This window comes from Simochromis diagramma, unplaced genomic scaffold (genome assembly GCF_900408965.1).
Source record: "Simochromis diagramma unplaced genomic scaffold, fSimDia1.1 OVJJ01000486.1, whole genome shotgun sequence".
Classification (NCBI taxonomy): domain Eukaryota; kingdom Metazoa; phylum Chordata; class Actinopteri; order Cichliformes; family Cichlidae; genus Simochromis; species Simochromis diagramma.
In genome coordinates, this window is record NW_024387047.1 from 712,619 (window position 1) to 730,715 (window position 18,097).

General features: G+C 40.1%; 1 long non-coding RNA gene across 3 annotated transcripts in view; it reads left to right on the top strand.

The window, feature by feature from the left end:
- The window catches only part of LOC120741739, a 431,134-nt gene that overhangs the window by 202,786 nt on the left and 210,251 nt on the right, over positions 1-18,097 (top strand). The window contains exon 8 of one of the 3 annotated variants that reach the window (XR_005697679.1): positions 14,444-14,513. The exons of 1 other annotated variant lie outside the window; for it this stretch is intronic. This is a non-coding gene — a long non-coding RNA (uncharacterized LOC120741739). Of the gene's footprint in view, positions 1-14,443; positions 17,719-18,097 lie in introns of those variants that run through there. One more of the 3 variants, XR_005697677.1, reaches the window with a different exon arrangement.

The following is an 18,097-nucleotide window of genomic DNA, read 5'->3' on the forward strand; positions in this document are numbered from 1 at the left end:
CAACAGAGGCTATCAATAGTCTTCTACCATTGTCTTATTTATTTATGGTGTTTATAAAGAGCAATCTTAATTCCTCAAGAAATAACCTTGAAAATAAATTAAAAAACAAAAGACACTTCAGGGTTCCTTTATTAGCAGCATTTCATGGAATATCTTCTCATCCATCACATCAGCTAGCGTGTTTTCATCACATTTTCCTCAGTGCAGTTCACATTCAGTTGTCATGTCAATTATACATAAACATCTGTACAAAACCAAACTGCTGCCTTCGCACTCCACTTCCCTGCAAGATGAAGCTTTTCATAATTGGAAGGATGGCTCTTAACAAGCACTGCTTTAATTTTTCTTTCCTCCACACGTTCACCTCACCATCTCCTCGTCCCCATCATTTAGGGAGCGCTAATGTGTTAAATGCGAACAACAAAGACAGGATGTCTTGCCATTTTCTGCTTCCCCACTGTTTCCCATGTTGCTGTAGTGGCTAAATTAGACCGAACCAAACACAGAAATTAGCGCTCCGAGGCCAGATGTGATATTTGTTTTTCACACTGCGGCGTCAGGTAGATGTTTAAAAAAAATAGAAGGAAAATCAAAACTGCTCCCTCATTGGGTTTGGGACTCATTTTGATTCACCGATGGTGGCCGGCTAATCATTTGATCCTGTTAGAAGAAGTGTTTGTGTGTGATTCTGCCATGAGAGTTAACAACCGCTGCAAAAAGGCCGGGTGTCTGGGTTTGTGCACGGCTACTGCTGTCTGTGTGTGTGCACATGGGCGCATGTGTGTGTGTGCATGTGTGTGTGTGAGTGTTCGTGTGTGAGTCCCCTCGTTGGCTGTTTTTTCCCTATAAAAGCAATTTGCCCCATGCTCAGGCTAGGCAATGAGCAGATGCTACCATTGTAAATGATGATGCGAAGGGCCATAATAAAGAGTTGATAAACACAGAATTACTGCTGGGCTGTGGGCTTGCAGAGAGAGAGGGGAGGGGAGGGAAGGGGAGGAGAGCGAGAGGAAAGAGGGGGGTGTCATAAACAATGAGAAAAACAGAAAATGTAAACCAAGATCCTGAAGTTCTCTCAACCTGTTATTTATTTGCTATTTAGTACAAATACACAAGGTTATGCCTTCATTGTTATAGTAAAAGTATCCCATGCGTTTCCTTCTATTTGCTTGAAAGTGTTGGCTGTCGGGGGCAGAGACTCCGGTTGCAAGAAGTGGCTACAAGCTGTCTGGTCACCGCTCTCATATGGCTCTGATACGGCTAAAAGGAAAATCGCATTGTAGGTTAGCCCTGAGCATCCCTGTCAAAATGTTCTGGCTCCACCACTGTCTATTTTTTAAAATGGCCTGTATTTGTATAGCACTTTTCTAGTCCCTAAGGACCCCAAAATGCTTTACACAACCAGTCATCCACCCATTCACACACTGGTGATAGCAAGCTACATTGTAGCCACAGCCACCCTGGGGCGCACCGACAGAGGTGAGGCTGCCGGACACTGGCGCCACCGGGCCCTCTGACCACTACCAGTAGGTAACGGGTGAAGTGTCTTGCCCAAGGACACAATGATCGACTGTCCAAGCCGGGGCTTGAACCGGCAACCTTCCGATTACAAGGCGAACTCCCAACTCTTGATTGTGGCTCAAGAGTCAAGCATACAAATTTACTCCCACTAAAGACACTCCTTTTTTCTGAACCTAGTTTGATTAATTAGTCATGGAATCTTCTGTGTACTTTAAAAATAAGTTACATGATAGTTTTGTTTCCACTTACAGCCTCTCAACTTGAAAAAGCATTTAATATGTTGTGGCCTGTAAAGTGTGCTTAGATGCTGACGATGTAACTGAGTTCTGCCAATTAAAACTAAGAAAGTAAATGAAGTTGAAACAACTAAAGCTTACATATGTTAGAATCAGCGGATACTTCATTATCTTCATGGGTGAGGAGGCGTTTTGCTAAGTGTGTGAAAATACCCAGAATATCCAGATTTCTATTGGATGCACATTAAGATGACCGGTCGTTCCAGTGCTAGATTTCCCCCTTATAAGATGTTATCGAAAGTTGATCTACAGTAGTTTGAAAAAGAAGTCCAGTCTTGTAAAAGTTTAGAAACAAAAAGAAGCCATATCTCCCTTGATGTCTAAGGAGCTTGGAAAGAAAAGCGTCTGGACTTCTTTAAGTTGCTTGAAGTCTGCAGACTCTGCAGTCTATTTACACCTACAGGCCAGTGGACACTCTTTCAATGATGAGGATGTACACATCCTGGACAGGGAGGAACGCTGGTTTGAGCGCGGAGTCAAGGAGGCCATTTAAGTGAAAAGGGAAAGACCATCTCTGAATCAAGGAGGGGGCCTAAGGATACATCTTTCGCCATCTTACAATGCTGTGATTGCAGCCATTCCCCAACTCTCTGTGAATGGTACTCATGGCCATTGATCAGTGGTCTTTGATCAGTGGGTTTTGGTCAGTGGTTGTTGATCAATGGTCATGAGAATTTGCATAATTATGATTAAGGAACTGACCTCCCAGCCCATTGTTCCTTCAGTGGGCTGGTTTCAGTCATTTTGCAAATGTACTGTTTATAAGATTGGGGAAACCTGCAGTCAGCTGAGACTGAAGAAGTCACTTGGATGGGTGGCGAAACGTTTCTCCCACAAAACGCTACGTCCAGATGAACAGAATCAACATTTGGAGATTTACTTACCTGGATGATTGAGCTTGCATCAAGACGTTTGTACTGTTGTCTTTCATTTAGTACCACTCAGTAATACTTAACAGTGCAAAAATACTGGTTCTCAGCCATTATTTCTGCACTGTTATATATAATCTTATGTCAAATGTTTTGGCCATTATTGCACCTCTAAATCGTGTCTATCTCAGCCCCCCTCCCCCCAGCCCTCTCTTTTTACTGGGGGGCTGTTATGATGTCACTGTACACCAAGTGCCTTGTAAATGCAGTGACCCCTGACTCATAGGGGACCTATGAGTCTGTGTGTATGTGTGAGAATAAAACTATGTCCCCGGGATGTTAGTCAAAGGGCTACCCTTTGTGAAGCCTGTTCACTGTATAGTGTATTTTTCTTCTTTGCCCCCCTCCAAACATCTCCCTTTCCACCACACGTTTGATGTTTGTTGGACATTTTGTTTGACCAAAAAAGAAAAGAAAAGAAAAGAAAGAAAAATAAAAGCTTTCAACAACACTTTTGTGCAAACACACATGCATGCTCAAAAACCTCCTTAGAAAGGAGACAGAGAGGCAGACAAGGCGAGTGGAAGAAGGCAGACTGAAAGATGAGGACAGGGAGCAAATGCAAGTAAGATTAAGAGACTGCGAAAGACCAATAGTGAAAGAGGGGGTGAGGGAGAATTTCCTCCCTTCGGCAGCAGAGATGGTGCCTCTTTCATGTTCTCCATGCTTGGATCTGAAGCTCTGTCTCCTAGCTAGGCCTGGTGTGCATGTGTGGAGCTAAGTGCTGGTTAATTTCCCCTTGGATCCCTCTGATTTCCACCGACAACCCCTCCAACACCACAGCCTCCATGCCTTCTCTGTGTGGCGTGGAGCGAGGACAGTCAATGGACAGTGCTGGTGAGTCTGGAAATGCACAAATAGAGACCGTGCTTTGTTTCAGCCACCAGCCTCCTTCTAGACCTCAGGAAGAACTATAGGGGAGTGATTTCCATAAGTAAGTTAAGGAAAAAGTTGGTAGCAAGCCACAAGGGTAGGATCAGAGTCAAGTTGCACTTGAGCCACATACTCAATAAAGATTGGTTTAAAAAGTAAATCAGCTCTCTTGCATGGATTTTGACCTTAAAATTTGTTATAAGATTTGCATTTGGATTTGCCAACTAGATAAAATTTCCACAAAAAAGGGGTAGAAGCCAATCACAATAAAATACAAGACAAGAACAGTTGTTAGAAAGTTAGTATTTCTCTCAGTATGTCACAGCTTAGCATAGATGCTTTTTGCTCATGTTTCATGAAACATTATTGTCAAATAAATAAGTTGATTGCTTAAATATTATTATCATTTTATATGTACATCTGAACATATCACATCTAAACAAGCGATGGTGCCAAAGTGTCCCTCGGTTGTTTTGTGTTCATTGAAACCATTTTGGAGGATTTTGAGTCAACACACACGTTGTGGGTGCTTTGTAGTGGGGCTCAGTTCAAAGAGTTATCAATCCCTTCAGTCAGCTTTCTCTGTGGATGCATATAAGAAGGGAAGCACATTAATTGCTTTCTAGTTTGTGACCCTAAATGTCTCTGCATTTTAAATAAAAAAAGTTCCAGTCAAACTTCACAGAGAGACATTTTCCAGATTTTGAACTGCTTCTAACTGGTTCATGAGCTATGTTGTACTTTGATAAATGTTTGCATCTTTGCAGCTACAAACGTTTGCCAGATGTTTACTGTTGCAATGAAAAGGTACACGTTTACAGGATGAACATAGATCAGCTGAATTACAAAGTGTGATTTCAGGTAGTCGCTGAAATATTTTTGAGTTATAATGTGCTACTCAGTCTTTAACCATCGTTTCAAAATCTCTGTTGTTTAGTGGAAGAGTTGGGCTTCTAACGCAACGGACCATGTCTTTAGAATTTCTGAAGCTTCCAGATATTAATTTAGAGATCCTTATTATTATGCTACTTATCGCGTACCCAAACCTGAGCGTACACAGCTACTATTAAATGAGGGGGTATAACTCTCATACTACCCCCTTACTTTTAAAATGTATTCCACTACAGATTACAGAATACATGCCCCAAAATGTATTTTGTAACGTATTCTGTTACGTTACTCAATGAAAGTAACGTATTCTGAATACTTTGGATTACTTAATATATTATCATGCTTTTTTACAACTACATGAATGTACTATTGCTGTGTGATTTATTACTTTTACTGAAGGTTATTCGCCATACCAATACCAACTAGATTTTTAAATCTTAATATAAAATGAGTAACATTAGGGTGGAAAAAAGGTAAGGCTGCACTTTTTGCAGTGATCTCTTATAGAAAACTATTTTGCGCGAATATAAAACAGCTCCGCGGCTCCGAACCGTAAAGGCATAAAACCGTAAAGAGACCTCTGGCTAACGTCGGGTTCCGTGTTGGGCTTGTAGCTGAAAACTAGCTTTACCTTGTTGTCTGGGTCAACTTTGTATATATATATTATATATTTACATGCTTCCAACTCCTGTTTCTGGTCGGCGACATCTCTTACTATTCTCCCTCCCTGGTGCTCACAGACACATAACGGGTATGACAGTCCATTCTCCCTGCAGCACAGGCTACACTGCCCATGAGGCTATATTTTATAGGGCTATGCCTGTAACACTTTGCCTATTGCCTTCATATTAAATCATTTTTGTTAATAATTTTTAAAAATATTTCTTCACATTATTATGCGGGCCGCAAGTAGAGTTGACGTGGGCCGGAAGATTGAGACACAGACATGAGAGCCTCTTAATGCGTGTTTTGTTTGGGTTTCCACCGGCATGGAAACCAAAAATATAGAGTTCATAGCCTTATGAAACAGGAAAATACTGTCGTGGTAACTGTATTCTGAATACCACATTTTAAAACAGTAACTGTAACGGAATACAGTTACTCATATTTTGTATTTTAAATACGTAACGGCGGTACATGTATTCCATTACTCCCCAAAACTGGGTATAACAAATAAACACTTGCAAAGCAAACATCACACCTACAGTGGTCTTTCTCAGTATGAAGACTTATTAACTTATAAGAACAAGCTCTTATTAACCTAGCTTGTTCTTATGTAGACTTTTTCTGCTCTAACTGAAAATTCAAAGTGTTCTTTGCAACATGCCTCATTCATAAAAGTTCTTTTTTTGCGCTTTACCTAACTGTTTTCTATCTAACATTCACACTCTGATGGATGCACTGGAGAGCAACTTGGCCTTCGGTATCTCGCTGGCTGCAGACTGAAGCATCAGGGATTGCATCACCAACCATGTGATTTGAACTCTCTGATTAGTAGATGGACCGCTCCACCTCCTGAGCTACACCGCATGCCTTCCACTTTCTTCTTTGTCTGTCTATGGGCAACAACAAAGGAAATTTCAGCACAGTTTACACTGGCACCCTGTTGGTCAACAGCACCATTGTTAACCCAGACCCCGGCGTATCTGGCATCTAAATCGCATTCTTTATGTTCCTCATGTTTGATTTAGCCAAGCTTCTACACCCGGTTACTTACGCAACCTCCATAGCTCCATAATTATTTCTATACCTTGTCCAAAATCTTTGAGGGTGATTGCAGTCAGTTTAAGTCAGATTGTGATAGTCTGGAGACTGGTTTCTTCCCACCAGGCAACCTGTCCAAAAGGTTGCCTGGTGGTCAACCTTTTGGTCAACCTTTTGGTCATTTGCAAGTGATCACAAAGCAAAAAAAAAGCAAAAAAAAAGTCTATTTTCTTTTGGTGTGTGTTGTTTATATGTATGTGCATGCATATATTCACATATGCACATTTTAGAATGTCTTTGCAGTTTGGTGCCTGGATTTCATTCTTGGCATATCTAAACAGGAGACTCTTATGTAGATATTACAGACTGCTTTATTCATTCTCTGCACATCAAACAGGAATGACACAGAGTGCTGTTGTGGGAAGATCACAAGAAGAGAGAGGAAAGACAAAGGGTGGGAGTGTGGCATGAAAAAAAAACCCCAAAATACAAAACTGAATGCAGCTTCCAGCCACAGCCGAGTTTAGGAGAAGTCTGGAAAGGAGAACGCATTCCAATGCAAATAACAAAATGGCTGCCTTTCATCAACACTCATTTCATTTTGTTAAAAAAACGAAGAAGAAAGTGATGAGATGTCTTTAAATCCACACTTGCAGCGAGCCTTTTGATATGGCAGAAAATGTCCTGGGGTTGGATGACAGACAAAGTGTGTCCTACAGTGTGCATTTTCAAATGTGAATCTTCTGCTTGTTTGTTTTTTATTTTTATCTCCCTTTTTGCTCCAAATTCCATTTAAGGGTATTTTTCACACAAACAGGATAATGTGTAAAATCCATCATTTTTGCATAACATATTCTTTTTTTCATGTGCAGTTACAATTCAGCATTTATCCAAAACTCAGAGCTTGAATTGTCAAATCAAACACAATAATCACATTCACTCCAGTTCCAGGGAACCATAGCTTGCTTCAAGGCAGGGTTAACTTCACTGACCACTTTAAAAAAAAAGATTCTGACAGAAACAGGACAACAACCAAATAAAAACTAATGCACCAGGACAAAAACTTTTTAGTATTTAGATTCTTAGAAGAATCAATTTAGATTCTAATGAATACATGAATAAACACCAGATGAAAATATTCTGCATATGAGGTCCAATCACAACTATTTAAGTTGTGATTGGACCTTAGAAATGCAGGATAAGTTTGGAAGTGAACCCATCAGGAGTACTCTCCTTCAGCAGTAAGGTTAGACGCGTACACATGATTTGCCCCCAGGAAACAGTACAGCTTTTCTTTTGCTGGGGTTACAGTTAAGTCCATGAATATTTTGACTTTTTTCTAATCGCCATTACCACAATGAATTTTAAATAAAACAACACAGATGCAGCTGAAGTGCAGACTTTCAGCTTTAATCCAGTGGACTGAACAAAAAGACTGCATAAACATACGTAACTAAAGAGTTTTTTTAATAGAATCCCTTCATTCCAGCTTGAAAGTAATTGGACAAATTAAATAACTCAAAATAAAATGTTCACTTTTAATACTTGGTTGAAAACCCTTTGCTGATGTACTTCACTTCTTTACTAACTCCTGGGTTGCTTTTGCTGTGTGTTTTGGGTCATTGTCCATCTGTATTATGAAACGTCACCCAATCAATTTGACTGTATGCCTCTGAATACCTCAGAATTCATTCGTCTGCTTCTGTCCTGTGTCACATCATCAATAAACACAAATGTCCCAGTGCCACTGGCAGCCATGCACACGCAAACCATTAACCTGCCTCTGTCGTGTTTTACAGATGATGTGGCACGCTTTGGATCATGAGCTGTTCCACGCCTTCTCCATACTTTTTTCTCGCCGTCATTCTGGTAGAGGTTGATCGTGGTTCCAAAGAATGTTTTTCCAGAACTGTGCTGGCTTAGATTTTCATAGCAAAGTCCAATCTATCCTTTCTGTTCTTGGGGCCTATAGGTAGCTTACAACTCATGCAGTGGACCTTCTGTCTTTACCTTCATACAGTCTTCTCCATATGGTAGACTTGGATATTGATTGCCTACTTCCTGGAGAGTGTGGAGAGAGTGGAGAGTGCACTTGGTTGGCTGTTTTCCACAACTGTTGTCATCTGCGGACATCCAGATCTTTTTGTGTTGCTGAGTTCACCAGTGCTTTCTTTCATGCTCAGGATGTACCAAACTATAGGTTTTGCCGTACCTAATATTGTAGTGATTTCTTGGATGGGTTTTTTCTCTGTTTAAGGATAGCTTGTGATTACATAATGAAGGAACTGTCCATACCTGCCAAAGAAATAGCCTTTAAGTCAGTTGTCCAATTACTTTTGGTCCATTTAAAAAGAGGGCGGGACATGTTAAGGAGCTCAAATGAAAGCTGAGAATCTAAACATTATATCCATGTCTATTATATAACTATAATTGGAACATGTTTTAGTGAACATGTAAAATACAAAACGTGTGTCAGTGTCTAAATATATATGGACCTAACTGTGGTATATTGCCAAAAGTCCAGGATACCACCCTGCAGTATGTTACCCAAATCTTTGTCTTTGTTCATCATGTTTGTGAAAGAGGAAAACTGATGCGCTGCTGCAGTTTTAAATCTTTGCATTTACGGCTTTAGCTATCCTACATCTAACTACATCTAAAATGAATGGCAGATAAAATCATTCCATCGGTGCCAAGTTCCAGTTTGGGAACCACTGGGCTATTACTGTACTGTATAAAGATTCGCTATCAAAAGCAGCAGTTTGCCAGTTGATTGGTAAGTTTACTTTGTCTAGTTTTCTTTGTGTGAGCAATGGCCCTTAGTCCAGAAGTGCATTCCCTCCTGGTAGAAGCAGCAGTAGTAGTAGTAGTGGTGGTAGTATTATCACACACACACAGACACACACATACAGTGGGTCCATGAACCAGCTGTCAGTGAATTAGTTTTTTTTTCTTTGCCTCTGCAGTATAAGCCAATCACCAAGCCTTGTTTAATGCAATTAAGGGGGATGTCAATACTGTGCAGTGATTGGCTGAGAAGAACAGCATGAGAGCACAGAGTACATTCTACCTATAGAGACAGTAATTAGCACATGCTGGTCATTAGTACACACACAGACCTATAGATATAGATACACACATGCATAAGGTTGGGCAGGATGCCATCTTGTTCTTGCTGTTCAGTGCAACCAATGTCATATAAAGAAGCAATGCATACACACACACACACACACACATATCCCAGCAATGATTCTGTGCAACAGTGTGTGTGCTGGAGATTTATTAAAATTCCTTCTAAACATGGCCCATCTCTTTGAGGGTCCCATGAAGAGGTCCTGCAGTGAGCCTTTTAATGAAGGATCAGAGCAGACCCTTCTAAAAATGCCAAACAAATACACAGACTCATGCTCACACACATGCACACACACGCAGGCATTTGCCATAAACCACCCCCTCCCAATAATCCCTCTCACTTCTAATGGTAGCCATTTGCCATTCATTAAGATCAAAATGCTGTTTTCTGCCAGGACAAATTGCAAAGCTATTTCATTCACAGCTTGAGAAAGGCCTGAGACTCCGTTGGGTTTCTTTGGGCCGTTTGAGCGCTGAAGCAGGGTTGGCTAATGTGGCTAACAGGCTTTGAATTGTGCAGTGTGGTAAAATGGAAGGGAGAGCAAAAGTAAGCAAGAACATTTTAAGGTGCCCTGTATAAAATTTTAGTGAAAGTGCATTTTTTTGAAATTTTAAATCCGTTATGCTTTTAATTATCCTCTTGGAGCCTCTGAACTTCACAAAAGACCCTTACCTAGATCACATGACTTAGTGGTGATAATGTAGCTCACACAACGAATGTGTCATGTAAATGGAATTGAAAAAGTAAGAAAAACAGCAATTTATTCTCTTTGTTACATAAAACACTTAAAACACCGTCTATAGTCAAATGCAGAAATAAGTGACTCCTCCCACTTTACATCTGGGTAGATCACGTCTAATTTCATTTCAGTTTACATACACAGTAGGTAACATGATAATAATGTTCGTATTAACTATGTGATGGAAAACATGACCCATTTTACCTCCTATACAGAAGACTTTTAGCGACTTTCAGTGTCTATGCAAAAGTCTTTCTGCATGCCCCCACAGCTTCATTATTTCTGTATTTTTTTTTTGTCCACGTGGGTGTGATCTTCCAACATGTTACATTCATGTATACTATGTATCCCTGGTCTGCGTGTGTGCGGTGCAGGTGGGTGAGGGAGTGGTAATTAACAATGACATCTCCTGAGCCAGGTCTAATCAGTGCTCTCTTCTCTTCATATGCTATATTTATCTCTCCTCTCTGTCCCTTCTATCATAGTTATTATCACTTCATCTCTGTCTTTATTCACCTCCTCTACTCTCTCTTTTACCATCCCTTTATTTCTTTTTCACTTATTCTCTGGAAAGATGTGATTAGAAAGAGGCAATGCAACAATAGAGGCTACAGATGTTTCCTCTCACCATAGCTTGCTTGGAAATATAGTTATTCTCATCTATTATTCCTTTGAGAGGGGAAGAGGTGCGAGATTGATAGTTTAATCAGCTTTTAGAAAGCTTTGTTAATTGGAAAATTATGTTGCAACACTAATTTGACAGTCAAAGGTTACATATTTTACAGTATATGGTATATGTGCGAGTGCTTCAGGTTAATTAGAATTTTTTTCTTCTAATTTTATAATAGTGTTAAAAATTGAGTCTTCACTCGATTTGTGAGTGTGCACGAGTTAAATGTGCCTTTTACATGGCAGATTAGATGAAGTGACAGCTCACCACACTTTTCAGACAAAAGGCACTAAAAAGGTGCTAAATGAAATTAATCATTAATTTGATGTAACTATGAGTATGTGAAATGAAAGGTGAAAAAAAAATATGTAAGAACACTGACATAACAGTAACAAGTCAGATTTGGGACTTTGCAAATTTCTTCTATGAAACGAATAAACTTGCTAACATCCAAGCTACTGTTTGCTAAAGAATTGAAGGCTTTGGTCTGTCACAGTCTTGCATAACTATGTGCATCATACTCTTTTCAGTGTATGTGCCTAAACGTCTAAACTGGGTTTAAATTTTCTGTCTATATGTGACAGAAAAGTAACAAATAGTTGTATGTAACCACTCTGATTCATGTGCATTCACATTACAAACTGAAGAACTGTCACTGCTGTGGATTTGTATCTGAAAATAGTTTGCACCATTTCAACTTTGGGTAGTGGTTAAGCTCAGATTCTGAACACGTATCCAGTTCACCCAAAATCATTTTTGCTAAATTTCAAGTCTTTGGAGAAAAGAAAGATCACCTACTCAGGGAAGAAGTAAAGTACAATAAAATGCAGGGTTTGTATTACAAATCTAATTGTACTTTATCTGCTAAGCAACATATCAAGCAATATAACCAACTGAGCTCACTTTCACTTTCAGAAAATCCACAGAGAAGTGTGAAATTGTCCGTAGTTAATGCGTTATTAAATGATTGGAAGCTGGGAAGATCCTGTTACAATGGGTCCACTTTGTTCCTTTTGTTAGATGATGTTTTCAAATCAGATGATATTCTTCAGCAGATAGTTTTCCTAGAGGAGATGTAGATGTTTCAGAGGCGCTGGCAGCAAAATATACTGCATCTTAAGAGATGCAACTTCTGTAACATATTTCTGTATCTGGTTATGTTTATGGCGTTTCGTTATTTTGAGCTTCATGTCTCTTAAATCTCTATATGTGTTGTCAATAATGTGAGATATTTTCTTTGTTGTGTCAGTTTGAATGCCAGAAATGCAATGACGTAAGGTTACAAGGTGACTGAGGTCACTGAGGTTGGCTAAAAAGCTTAGGTTAAGGCCCTAGTTGCAGAAACAATCTGCTAAACAAAGTCATCTGAAAATACAAGGAAATTTTGAAATATACTGACTAGTTCAGGCGACAGCTAGGCAAACTACTAGAGCTGCTGCTTTCAAGTTTGCAAACTTTGGACACCAGTTTATGATCATTTTATTAAGACTGTCAATCAAATGTTGATTTCGCTTAATTTATGCACTTTTTTTTTTTGCAGAGCTGGCTTGTGTCATCATTATGGATGCCATTTGATTTAAAAGACACTTATTTCTCTTTTAGTAAAGCGTAAAGGAATAAACAAAAATATACATGGTGATCTAAAAAAACAATATAAATAAAATGCAAAAAAAATGTTAAATATCATATTTGGTGAAAATAGCTCATTTAGGCTTTGCGTTCAGGCCCAGTTTCATCACAGATCAAGTGCAAACTCTAAATTGTCTGTAGGTGTAAATGTATGTGTGTCTTTTAACCATACAACAGGGTGGTAGCACCTTCCCCAAGTGCATTCTGGGAGATTTTCTTTGCAAACACAAGTGGTTATATATAGCAAATTGATGAATGAATGGAATTTGAATTATCACTGAAAGTGATGACAGCAGCATTTTTTTACTTATATCGCTGATAATTAATGTGATTGTAACTTTAGTTGTGGAATCACACATCTCAAAGAATTGTTTGTGCTTCAGTTGCTGACTCACCTAAAGGGTGACATGAACATGTCATTGTCTCTTTGTGTTATTTAAACTAAATACAAGCTTTTCTATTCCTCAGCCATTCCACGCTGGATGATGTCTTCTTTAACCATGTACATGTATGACCTGCTCACTGGCCAGCAGAAGGCAGGGTTGTAGCATCCTTTGTCTCTTACCCCCGACTCACATACTTACATACTTACATACTTACACACACACACACACATGCACACACACACACACACACATGCACACACACACGCACACACACGCACACACATGCACACACACACACCTCCAGCCCTCAAGACAAAGTTACGTATGTAAGTGGGAGGCAAAGGGACAGAAACTGCATGTACATTCATGCATATTTGTGTGTGTGTGTGTGTGTGTGTGTGTGTGTGTGTCTGGCACAGATGGGGGAACATGATAACCTTGTCTTCATGTAGGTCTAGAGGGTGGAACAGAGTAGAACATGAAGTTTCAGTCCTGCCAAATCCTGGCTTTTAACTGGCCTCAGAAACACATGCAAACAGACACACGCAGGCACACACACACACATGCACGCGCGCGCACACACACACACACACACACATATGCGCGCACACAAACACAGAGTAAGGCCCCAGACACTGAGAAGCATGCAGCCAGGTCCAAATGTGTGTATGGGCATTGGGCCAAAGTGTATGTGTGTGTGTGTGCCTTGATGGAAAGCCAAAGAGTGATAGGTATAGAGGTTACAGACGTAAACAAAGAGAGGAAAGCTTTAAAGGCCGAAAAGTGCACACAGGGTGGTTTGGAGGGTCAGTTTTTAACATTTTAACAAAATTGCCAAGAAAAAACAAAGAAGTCAATCGAGGCTAAGCTCAAAGAAGTAAAGTGAGAGTAGGGAGAGAGAGAAATGTGCGAGTCAAAAGTAAGTTGCAGTTTGTGAGACAAGAGAGGAGAGAAGTAAAAGAGAAAAGTAAGGGGAATAAATTGAAAGGACCACAGAAAGTAACAGTATGAAAAGATGGATAGTGTGTTTGTGACATAAATAAGGAAAGGAGAGTAGAGGGAAAGAATGAGGGAACAAAAAGAGAAAGGTCACACAAGATAAATAATGTGAATTAAAAAATAAATAAATAAATAAGGGATTAAGAAAGAGATCAGTGAGAAGAAGAATGGATGTCTGAGTTTTAAAAAAAATGTGAGGGGGTGTGAAAGTACAGGAAAGCCTCCCCCAGCGCCCACCTGTCTAGCTGTAATGGGATCCAAATGTTGAAAGGCCTGGAAGTTAAATCGCTTGGAGAGTCTAAGGGATGAGATCTTGGACTCCAAATCAGACCACCGATTACATGGTAGAATGGTAGCAAGTCACGTGACCGTGGTTTGAATACTGTTTGAAAGTTTTGGTTTCAAACTTCGATTTGTTTTCACTCACTGATAACTCAGCGAAAATACTTGGCAGTGTTTAGGCACTAAAAGCCATTTGGTTCAATTAAGGGAAGGATTGTGGTTTGAGTTAAAATTTACCCTTTCAAAAAATTTACCATGAAGATGACACTTATTTTGTGACTCTCACTCAGACTCCTGTAAAGTATAAGGACAATAGTACGTTTATGTCCTTTGTACTTGTCGTATAAGTGAGTCTGTTGTGTTTATTTTTAATTTTTTTTCTACCACGCAGAAGAAGTTTGTTACAGTTGCAGCAAATGGCTGCCCCTCCCTGAGCCTGGTTCTGGGAGACGTTTCTAACAGTTAAGTACTGTTGAGTTTTTCTGTCCCACTGTCGCCAAATGCTCACTTATAAGGGGTAATCTTCTTTTTGGGATTATCTCTGTATTATTGTATATGTAATCATTTACAAAGCACTTTTCATCAGTATATAATTAGACAGTATGCATATATAACTATCCACAAGTGTACACACACAGTACACACAATAAAGTAAACAATGTAAACTTCATAAACCTAAACAAGAAACTGCATTTTCGCACTGACATTTACACCCTGTGATTAACACCACTCACTGTGGTCTCTTTATAATTGTTTGTTTCTTACTTAAACTATTCCAGAATTTTACACCACATAGAGATATAGGAGAATATGTTCTGTTCTTCTGAAAATTGTGAATCGTTTTTAATTTCATAATGGTTACTGGCAACAACAGTTGAAAGAAGTATAACACGAATGACAACTTGGCCATTAGGTCTCCACTTGTACACAATATAATATAATCTGAAATTTAGTGTGATGTGGAAATCTTGTACATGAAATCCTAATAGAACAGTGGACATTTAAAAATATTCTACATTGGTTTAACAATTGAATCAAGCTAATTACATATTAAAGTGTCACATTATCTGGACACATAAAGTAGATTTCTAGCTTTCTATATACCTTTTTTATTTTACCCTTGTTGGTCATAAGTATAATGAACAGCAGATTCTCTGCAGAACTGAGCAGAGAGAAAGAAAAGAGAAAAGCCAAGAAACTCTGTTTAAAGCAGGGGTCTCAAATTCAAAAGAGCTGGGAGCCACTGTTGGAAACTCTCATTGGAGCGCCATTCTGGTGTTACAGTAAACGCAAACAGACAAACAAATAAAAGACCCACAAATATTTCCAAAAATGTAGGTTTTTTAATCCGCTCTGCCACAGTGTTTGCTGACAGGCCAATGCTGTTGAATAACCTCTTTTTTTCTGGACATAGAATATCAGCAACTGACATCATGCTATCCTTCAGAAACTGCACTTCAGTGAATGGCTTTCCCATTTATTCACCAAATTAAATAATTCCTAACCACACCGATTATAAATTACCAAAGAAATAGCTGTCTTAATTGTGGAGTAACTTACAGGTCCAAATTGCGTTATATTTTACAACAATTCCACAAAACCCCTGGTTTAGAGGATAACACAACAATGTCAGCACAAATGATGCAACACATGCTATAAAGAGATGTAAATCATATTTCATAACCTCCCTATGCAGATGAAATAAGGAGACCAGGCTGGAAAATACAGTAAATACAGTATATGCATCCATCTTCTTCCACTTATTTGGGGCCGGATTGCGGAAGACAGCAGCTTAAGTCGAGAAGCCCAGACCTCCCTCTGCCTGGCCACCTCCTCCAGCTTGTCCAGGGAACACCAAGGTGTCTCAGGCCAGCCGAGAGATATCATCTCTCCAGCGTGTCCTGGGTGACCCCTGGTTGGACATGCCTGAAACGACTCACCGAGAAGGCGCCCAAGAGGCATCCTCATCAGAGGCCCAAACCACCTCATCAGGGCCCTTTCAATCGAGCAGCGTCTCTACTCTGAGCCCATCCTGGATGGCTGAACTCAATATGTTCAAACATGGTGTTTGTTAAGGCTAGCCACCATTACGAGAAAGCTCATTTCCTTGTAGATCTTGTTCTTTCACTCACTACCCAAAGCTTATAACCATAGGTGAGGGTGGGGATGTAGAATGACCAGTAGATCGAGAGCTTCATTTTTGCACTCATCTCCCTCTTCACCATGACAGACTGGTGCAGTGTCCGCAGCTGCAGCACCAATCCATCTATCAATCTCCCACTCTACCTACTTGTGAAAAAGACCCTGAGATACTTAAACAGACCATGACTTTGAGGTACTGATTCTCATTCCCGCTGCTTCACACTCGTCTGCAAACCGTTCCAGTGCAAGATGGAAGTGACCACCTGATGAAGCCAACAGAACAACATCAGAGAATGCCCAAGAGGAAGCCTTCTGGCATTTGGCTTCATCTAGAAATTCTTTCCATAAAAATTATGATAAAAATCAGTGACAAAGGCAGAGGCTGTTCCTTCGAGTCACACCCCTCCAGGTCTTACTGTTGTTTCCCACATGAACAAGTCTCCCACTAAGACGACAGTCCCCAGGTGGAGCGCCCTCAAGCACCCCACCGAGGGTCTCCATGAAGGCCGGGTACTCTGAACTATCTTTTAGTGCACAGTTCTCAGACCCAAAGGTGAGGGAACAAACCCTCTCATCCCCCAGGAAAAACTTCAAAATACAGGCAGCAAACCAAAGGGATACTACGATACCCACCCCAGCCCAGCGGCTCTCACCAAGGGCAGCTCCAGGGTCCAGCCCCTCTCCAGAAGACAGCTTCTGGAGCCGAAATGATGCGTTGAGGTGAGCACGACTATATCTAGTCAGTACCTCTCAACCTCTGGCACTAGCTCAGATTCCTTCCCCACCAAACCCCTACGGTGCCTCCTATGGGTGGTGGGTCTACAGGAGGGTGGGCCCATGTTCCTTTTTCAGGCTGTGACCAGAGGGGCCCCATGGACTAAGCCCCAGGCCAACAGGTGCTCACCCTCGGGAACCCCCGGTGACCCTGTCTAGGGCAAGGTGATCTGTTCCGAAATTGTGAGTCAAACAGTATTTGCCTCACTTCCAGATACAGACAGACAAAATGGTGATGGCTAAACAGTGGACAAACAGGAAGACGGCCGTAGTGATAGACGTAGCGATACCAAATGACAGGAAGAAGGAAGACAAGAAGCTGGAGAAGTACCAAGGGGGAAAGAGAGTAACTTTTTAATACATGAAAATCCAAAACATATTAATGATAATTATTAATGACAAGTTGGCTACTTGAACAGGGCATACATAGATAAGGACCAAGATCATACAGTCAGGGAAAATGTATTTGAACCCCGGCTGATTTGTACGTTTGTCCACTAACAAGGAAATGATGAGTCTATAATTTCAATGGTAGGTTTATTTGAACAATGAGAGACAGAACACTAACAAAAAAAATGTAAAAAAATGAATTCGCATTTTCATGAATGAAATAAGTAGAATAGACAGAAAAGGTGACAACAGTTGGTGTGATTATTCGCAAATGGAAGAACCATAAAATAACTACCAATCTTTCAGTGATAATGAGAGTGCTGTGGAACCAGCTCAGAACTAATCGGGAGGAGCTTGGAGGAAAATCAGCTGGGCCCCAAATAATTTTTTCCCTGACCATATACATATACATATATATCATTTAACGTTTGAACATTCACTGTGACTCTACAGTGACTTCACTTTTTTATTGTGGACTACAAACGCCACCATCCACACAATACTGACAAATAGACTGTTAAACTGGGTAGCTCATACTCATATAGCCTAATTTCACAAATCACAGATTTTCACAGTCTCATGTTTAAAGGGAAAAACTAAACACATTTAACATTTCTTCTGTTTCTGGTTGCAGTGACTTTCATGCTATTACTTCATACAGTATTCCATGAGTTTTATAATCGCCTGAAGATTTGCAAATTATATTACTAGACTAAAAGTTCTTCTCATATTTTTAGCA